General features: G+C 33.1%; 2 non-coding genes across 2 annotated transcripts; both read right to left on the bottom strand.

Annotated features, from left to right (window-relative positions):
- Nucleotides 1-2,095: 2,095 nt before the first annotated feature.
- TRNAA-AGC lies at nt 2,096-2,168 on the bottom strand. The gene has a single exon. It is a non-coding gene; the product is annotated as a tRNA-Ala (tRNA).
- Nucleotides 2,169-2,306: 138 nt separating this feature from the next.
- TRNAA-AGC lies at nt 2,307-2,379 on the bottom strand. Its single transcript has one exon. It is a non-coding gene; the product is annotated as a tRNA-Ala (tRNA).
- Between the last annotated feature and the right edge of the window lie 6,928 nt (nt 2,380-9,307).

Below are 9,307 nucleotides of genomic sequence, written 5' to 3'. Positions count from 1 at the left end.
TTTTTTTTTTTTTTAATTATGTTAGTCATTACTTTGGGCTAATTTAATCTATTCTATTTATTTTATTTTTTTTGCGATTGATGGACATATCTTTCTAAAACATACTAAATAAAACTAAATAATGGGTTAAAAGAGGATATGAGATATAACTTAAGGTTAAATCTCTTTCCATATGAGAATAACTCATTCTCATGTCTATCGTTGCTACCATGTACTAAATTAAGGATTTTATTTCTCTTTGGTCAAAAACATCCTTAAAGCACAAAATTGAAGTTGTAGTTAGTCAATTATAATATTTGACATGCTAGTTTTCAAAGTACTTTAAATGGGTGTAAAGAAAGTATGAGAATAACTTAGTGTCACTAATCTGACATGTGTTGGGCATGTACTGAACACTTGTTAATACAATGGATACATTACAAATTTATAATCCATCGTATCAGACACTTGACTTTGAATATATTTTGAGAGTGAAACGTCCATTAAGCTTTTTTTTAAGTATACAAATATATAAACTTATTTATATGAATTTATTTCTAATATAAAATTGATAAAGTTTTTGAAATAATTCTTTTTAATTAATGTATCATTGTCACATCGGTGTCCTAGTTTTTTAAGAATGACATGTTACCATATCTATTTGGTATCATATTTATGTTTAGTATCTATATCTCATTTTTATTTTTACGACTCTGAGATATTTTGCTTTTATAAATAGATATCTTCACGAAAATAAGTTTAATTTATGTTGAGATGGAGAATAAAAATTGACACTTAACGTTGATACTTGGGACTTTGATTCCTCTTAGTGTGAAGCTTGCATCTTGTAATTACTTGGGTAGAGAATGTGTTTCATTCACTCAAGAGAAAATAATCAAATAACCAACCATATTTGAGAGAGGATAACTTTTTTTTTTTAATCTTTGAGAAATAAGAAAGAATAAAAATTAAAACATGGCATGAATGACATCTTCTTGGATCTTTGTTTTGTTCTCCTGAATATATATAAAAAGAAAAAAAAATCTTATATATTTTTAGATATAATTTAAGATTATCTATTCAATAAAACTCCATCCAAACTTCTACTCATAAATTTAATTATTATTTGTATACAATTGTTAATATGTAAGAAAATACACGTACAAAATGTTTATACTATTGGTAATACACTAGTCTTGGTTGTTTGACNGAAAAAAAAATCTTATATATTTTTAGATATAATTTAAGATTATCTATTCAATAAAACTCCATCCAAACTTCTACTCATAAATTTAATTATTATTTGTATACAATTGTTAATATGTAAGAAAATACACTTACAAAATGTTTTTGGTTGTTTGACTCCATGGTCCAAACTAAAGAATTTGATTCGAAGCTATCTCCTAATAGAGGGAGGCATGGTTGTTTGACTCCATGGTCCAAACTAAAGAATTTGATTCGAAGCTATCTCCTAATAGAGGGAGGCTCAATTAGACTTTGTTGTAAGATTCGACCATATCAATTTGAATAGCGTCCTCCAACTATAAATATTGAACTCCAAAGTATTCATGAGCAAAGTAAGTTTGTTGAAACTATCTATAAAAATGTTCCAAAGTGAGTCGTGGAGAAGATTTGCCGAGCAAAGTAAGTTTGTTGAAACTATCTATAAAAATGTTCCAAAGTGAGTCGTGGAGAAGATTTGCCTTAAAATGTAAGTTTGTTGAAACTATCTATAAAAATGTTCCAAAGTGAGTCGTGGAGAAGATTTGCCTTAAAATCTAGTTCCAATTAAGGATGTCAATGATGAAGAAGTGCAAGCTGTTGGAAGGTTTGTCGTGAAAAATTTCAGAGGTAGTAGATATAATTTAATTTACAAGCATGTAGTGTTTATATTATGGTGATAGAAGCGAGATGCAGGGTATCGATCCCCATACCTCTCGCATGCTAAGCGAGCACTCTACCATCTGAGCTACATCCCCACAATCTTTACATCACAAAACCCTAAATTTTCCGTCATCAATAATAGTGAAAATGAAGAAATATTGCTACCCAACATGTCATAAATAAGGAAAAATTGAAAAGAAATAATATATTTAATAATAGATAGTCTTATTTTTGGAGATGCGGGGTATCGATCCCCGTACCCCTCGCATGCTAAGCGAGCACTCTACCATTTGAGCTACATCCCCACAATCTTTGCATCACAAAACCCTAAATTTTCCGTCATCAATAATAGTGAAAATGAAGAAATATTGCTACCCAACATGTCATAAATAAGGAAAAATTGAAAAGAAATAATATATTTAATAATAGATAGTCTTATTTTTTGGAGATGCGGGGTATCGATCCCCATACCTCTCGCATGCTAAGCGAGCACTCTACCATCTGAGCTACATCCCCACAATCTTTGCATCACAAAACCCTAAATTTTCCGTCATCAATAATAGTGAAAATGAAGAAATATTGCTACCCAACATGTCATAAATAAGGAAAAATTGAAAAGAAATAATATAATATTTGATAATAGATAGTCTTATTTTTGGAGATGCGGGGTATCGATCCCTGTACCTCTTGCATGCAAAGTGAGCGCTCTACCATCTAAGCTACATCCCATGATTTTTACATCATAAAACCCTAAATGTCCCATCATCAATAATAGTGAAAATAAAAAAATATCAAAATATTAATAACAAATAGTTTGGTTTGGTGATGCGGGACATCGATAATTGTGAAAATGAAAAAATATAATAACAAATTAAATACTTTCTTTTGGAGATGCGAGGTATCGATCCCCATACCTCTCGCATGCTAAGCAAGCAATCTACCATCTAAGCTACATTCCCACAATACTTATATCAGAAAACCCTAAATGTCCCGTCATCAATTCTAGTGAAAATGAAAAAATATTCCTACTCATTATGTCATAAATAAGGAAAAATTTAAAAGAACTAATATATTTAGTAATCGTTTCCTTTGTTGATGCATAGTATCGATCCCATTACTTCTCACATTTGATGCAAACGCTCTACCATCTAAGCTACATTCCCACAATACTTATATCAGAAAACCCTAAATGTCCCGTCATCAATTCTAGTGAAAATGAAAAAATATTCCTACTCATTATGTCATAAATAAGGAAAAATTTAAAAGAACTAATATATTTAGTAATCGTTTCCTTTGTTGATGCATAGTATCGATCCCATTACTTCTCACATTTGATGCAAACGCTCTACCATCTAAGCTACATTCCCACAATACTTATATCAGAAAACCCTAAATGTCCCGTCATCAATTCTAGTGAAAATGAAAAAATATCTCTGCTAATTATGTCATAAGTAAGGAAAGGTTGAATAGAAGTAAAATATTAATAACAAATAGTTTCGTTTGGAGATGGGGATATCCCCTTACCCCTTGCATGCTAAATGAGCTCTACCATCTTAGCTACATCCCCACAATTCTTGCATCATAAAACCTAAGCTCCATCATAAATAATAGTGAAAATGAAGAAAATCTAGAGATGCAGGGAATCGATCCCCATACCTCTCTCATGCAAAGCAAGTGCTCTACCATCTAAGCTATATCCCCACAATTCTTATGTCACAAAGTCTTAAACATCTCGTCATCAGTAATAGTGAAAATGAAAAAATATCCCGGCTCATTATGTCCTCAATAAGAAAAAATTGAAAAGAAATAATATATTTAGTAATCGATTCAATTGGAGATGCAAGGTATTGATCCCCGTATTCTCCACATGGGAAATGAACGCTCTACCATTTGAACGACATCCCTACGATTCTTACATTAGAGAACCCTAAACATCCATTCATCAATAATTGTGAAAATAAAAAAGTATCTCTGCATATTATGTCATAAATAAGGAAATATTGAATAGAAATAAAATATTAATAATAAATTGTTTCTTTTGGAGATGCGAGGTATCGATCCTTATGTCGCATGCAAAGCAAGCGGTCTACCATTTGAGCTACATCCCCACGATTCTTATGTCACAAAATCCTAAACGTCTCGTCATCAATAATAGTGACATGAAAAACTATCCATGCTCATTATGTCGTAAATAAGAAAAAATTGAAAAGAAATAATATATTTAGTGATCGATTCATTTGGAGATGCAAGATATCAACCCCGTACTTTCCACATCAGAAGTGAGGGCTCTACTATCCATGCTCTAATATCTCCGCTCATTATTTCATAAGTTTAGTGATCGATTCATTTGGAGATGCAAGGTATCGATCTCCGTACTTTCCACATCGGAAGCGAGCGCTCTACCATCTGAGCTACATCCCCACGATTCTTACATTAAAAAATTCTATTATGAAAATGAAAAATATCTCCACTCATTATTTCATAAATAAGGAAAGATGTAATAGAAATAAAATATTAATAACATAGTTTACATATGTGTCACTTGTGTTATTTTAATGTATTTATTTACTTGGTAAATGTCTTTCATACTACAATCTCTTGTAGGGGCATTTTGAGAATCGAACTTTCATACTACTAGACCAAATGCCCTTGTTATACCACTTGAAACGTATGTATGAAGTCTTAGGCCTAGGTATTAAGGTCGTATTGCAGGAAACACGTGAAGTCCTCGGATGTAGAATTTGTCTTGGAGAATAAAGCCTTGGGATGGGAGGTTAAGAAAGCCTATGAGTATTAAGAGCATGATGGTAAGTATAAAATGTCGAATATGAAGTTAGGTTGATTTCGAATATGAAGTCATTAGATAAGAAAAGACTTAGACATATGGGCATTTCAAGAATTGAACTCAAAACCTCATGCACCCCAAGTGAGAATCATACCACTGAACTAAATGCCTTTTCTTGAACACCTAATACTTTTTTAGCTTCTACTCAAATATATTTTTCTCTTAGTAGTTGGAGGGCTATAAAATGAAAAGTTGAATTGTTATAATATACAACGGTTATCAAATAAACCAACAACCCAACAAAAGAAACAAACTAATCAATTTTGGTTGGATTGATTCGGTTCAGTTCATCAGTTTGTTTGATTTAATTTTTCTATTTTGCCTCGTATGACAAGAAAATAAAGTTGTATTGAATGCACTTTAGTTTCATTTATGACAAACTCATATGAAACATAATTGCATTAATAGTACTCAGAGTTGGAGTCTATAAGCATTTCATGAACTTCAGTGCAATTCATGCTTCATTAAAGATGAGATAAACTTTAGTTAGGTAAGGCGAACTTTAAATTACTTCATGTGGAGCTTCAATTACTATATGCTAGTTACAATTTTTAGGATTGACTAATTGGACACGAATTCATGGATTTACGGAAATTTTTGTGTAATTATCAACTACAACTTATGTTTTCAAATTTTTAGGACATAATTTAGGTAGTTTTTATGAATCGTAAACTTGTTTCTTTGCATAATATGGATTTAGTTGAACTATTATTATAGATTAAGACGGAGAAAGAAATTGTCTTTGAATTGACTAGTAGACCTAGGTTCATCGTTGTTGTCTTTTAACTAGTGATTTTGCAAAAAGCTTAACTAATATGAACTGTCATGTCACAAGAACTTTAAGGTGAATCAAGAATATACCCTACACATCATTCAAGATGGCAATAAAATGGAGTTAAATTGAACGCACTTTAGTTTCATGTTTGGCGTGTTCAAGATAAAACATAATTGTATTAATGATATTGAGCCTGGAGTCTATAAGAATTTAATGATCTTAAGAGAAATTCTTGTTTTATTAGAGGATACCAACTTTATATATGGTACTAGGAGTTCAAGAATCTAGATTTGAATCTGGTTAAGGAACAGTAAGATTTGAAAGTTTTGAATTCTAGATCAAATTTGTACCTAATTATTTCCTTTCATGACTAATTATAAATTAAGAGAAAAATATTTTTGTAAAGATAGATTTATCTCTAAAGCTTTCGTGACGAAACCATGTTTAGACTAGCAGTTTAAACTCAGGAGATGCGGTCACAAGTGTGATTATTTTGGATGGGTTCGTAATAGAACTTACCGTTGAGATGAGGGAGCCTTCAAAGGTTGTGCACTCACAGATGGGGTTGTTATGTAGCGTTTAGTCTGTCTTTGTGTTTGAGTTTTTTTGTTTTTTTTTTTTTTTTTTTTTGTAATTGTATCCCAAACATTTTTTTTTCTATTTGGATAAATTTGAACAACACCGTCTTATAATTTTATTTTATTTTATATTTAATGTTGTGTGGTTTTCTCGATCTCATTTTAATTTTACAACATTTTCTTATTTTATATTAATTTACTTTTATTTTTATTTGTTTTCACTCTCAATTTTAGTTTCTATTTGAGTTTTGAACCCTTAAAATTTGGGTTGTGACATATTGGTATCAGAGCAGCTAGATTTTAAATTGTATAGATTTTTTCTTAGGATAAAGAGTCGTATATCTCTATGACTCATCTCGATGACACGTCTCTCCGCGACCAAGTAAGTAGTCTAACCCTATTTTGTAGTATATGATACGTTGTAAAACTTGTATGAATTTATTGTATGTTTTGATTTTCGTGGTAGTTATAAAATGTCCTTGGACGTTAAAGAGTGAACGTTAACTATATAAGAGAATACTGGATCAATGTTATAGTGTCTAGATATGGTGAGGAGGAAAAGAGTGGTCATGAGATATCTGACTAGCCTTAGGAAAACAGAGAGTTGTCGTTTGAACAGTGCGAGACCTTTAATCCATGAAATTTTGGTACTAGAAATGAAGAAACTGGAAATGGTCCCTAAACGTCTGTATGGACCATTTCCAATTGCACTTTCTTTAGTTCCCTGGTAGCGTCAACCAGATTAACTGATATGAATTAAGAGACATCAATCATACAATATACTTCAATGAAGATGTGAAGAAAATGTTGTCAAAATTATAAAGCAATTCATGCCACATTGAAGAGGAATGAAGTTTGATTGTTATAAATTTTGGGTGGGTTACAATTTAGAGTAATTTAGAGTTATTGTATTTTAAGACTTTTTATTTACTTTAGGTTACATTTACATAATGACTAATTATGGTCATTAAGTATGAATGTTACAACTTTTGGTATGCCTTTAATAGTTTCATTTTGAGGCTATATAAAGCCATGTATGTTGTATTTGTAAGTAGACTTGGAAAATATAGTAAAAGAAGCATTTGTGCTATTCTTTAGCCAATGGCTAAGTTTCTTTGCAATTCTATGTAGTTTAGGTTGCATGTAGAATCATTCAAGCTCGACATGATCAATCTTGCTTGTGGAATGATTCTAATCTCAAGCAATTGTTCTTGCCTTGAGATATTTGATCAACAAGAATCATTCAAGCTAGACATGATCGATCTTGCTTGTGGAGTGATTCGAATCTCAAAGAATGTTCTTGCCTTGAGATATTCGATCAACAAGGTAATTTGAATCTTACTCCCCTTGTAGTGATTCCTTATCACATATCATTAACCCTACGGCATGACAATCCTTGAGCTTCCACTCCTCCGTGGTCATGGTATCCAGCTTCACCCCCAAAATGGGTTCCTGAATATCTTTCTCGTATAGATAATCTTCAATCTGCATCTTCTAGAAACTAATATCGAATCCATCAAACTTTTCAATTCCAGTCTTTAAACTTTTCATCTTCACAGATCGTGGTGAATCTCTCCTCGCTCTGATACCAGTTATTAGAATTACACAACAACGCACACACTTGATCTAAATGAACACAAAGAACATGATAGAGAAAATGTAAGAAGAAATATTGACTAATGGTTTTGTATTAATGACTTCAGGTATGCAAAGAGAGGATATGGAGAATGAGAAATGTACATTTAGAAACCACTGACTAATGGGTATACATATGATTTCAGTTTATTATATATAGCTTCACTATATGTAACCGCCTACTATATATAATTATTTAGTATATATCTCTATCAGATTTTTACTAGAAATAGTCAGCCTTCATATCTAACATTCTAGAGCCCAAATAGTCAGGGATTGACATCGTGCTAGAACACAAAGTCATTTACATGCCCCTAGCAAAATGCATAGTAGTAACGGAGTCTAACCCAACGATCATTCAGACAAACATCCATCAACCAAAAGGAGTGAAAATGATAACGATAGTACAGTTTAGAAAGAATCTTAGCCAAGATGAATCTATCCTTGCTGCCATTGTTGTATTTGAAAAGGGGGAGCTCAAGTGTGCCAACCTCAACAAAAACTTTATTGCCACTACATGATCACCACGACTCAAAACAAGAAGGTCAGATATTGGGTTTAACCCCACCAAGAGAGATAAATCACACGATTAGTTTTATGTCGCCTACCACAAATAGATGTAATGCGGCTCAGCCTGAGCTAGTTGAATTCTACAAATAGCAAAATGACATGTTCACAGTCGGGTTTATTTGGCTAGTTGGCTAGTTGCACGATAAGCGGGAAAGCATACCAGGTAGGAAAAGAAAGGCTGCTCGATCTCCTGTAAGGCCAACCCTCAACGGCAAGTTCACCAGGCAATGTTATAAGTCTGATAAAAGTTCAAGGTTTCGTCTACTACCTACTAGGAAGCTCTTGGAGGAGCTAACATGAAATGAGAAATACATTCAATTACGGCAACTAATAGATAGCAAACTTTTTGGTAGAAACTGAATGATCCCTTGGCTCGGAAAAGAAAAGGAAAAGGTAGTCGTACTCCTACCTTTTTCATCGGACAATAGGAAAGTTTGAGCTGAAAGATTGAATCACACCTGATAAGAAAGGCGGGCTTAGCAGGTTTCTCCAAACGTATAAACAAAAAGAAGAAGCAACCGGTCCTAAAGAGGATACCGATATGCGTCCATTCTCGCATGGAAGAACCTAGCTGAACCGGATCAAGGGTCCTAACCTAGTCCGACTGACCTTCTTTGGCTGGCCCCCGCCCCTTGTAATAAGGTCAACGCGTATGTGCTTTTTCCTTTCGTTTAGCGAAATAACTTACCAGCTCTTTCGGCTCATAGCAGCAGTATGAAAAGCGGAATCCTCATCCTGAGTCGAGTCTACATTGCAATAGGAATCGACATCGGCCAAACCAAGAGCTCCTATTTTTTCTTTAACGAAAGCAGATCTAACAATTTCGATAAAACCAACATCTTTTAAAGAAGGAGTCGCTCTGCCTTGATCACCGTGGACATATGCAGCTCCCGCTTTACCGTTGCCTACCGTGAAAAGGAAAGTTCCCTCATGATAGGCCCTCCCAGCTCCCGAACGTTTTTCTATCAATCGAGAGACGTATAGAATAGTACAACAAACCAATAAGACAAGAATGGACTCATAAGATGGGTGGTCAGGGAA

Source organism: Cucurbita moschata, unplaced genomic scaffold (genome assembly GCF_002738365.1).
Source record: "Cucurbita moschata cultivar Rifu unplaced genomic scaffold, Cmos_1.0 Cmo_Scf00094, whole genome shotgun sequence".
Classification (NCBI taxonomy): Eukaryota; Viridiplantae; Streptophyta; class Magnoliopsida; order Cucurbitales; family Cucurbitaceae; genus Cucurbita; species Cucurbita moschata.
Note: the sequence above shows the minus strand (reverse complement) of the source record. Positions and strands in the feature narration are given on the sequence as shown.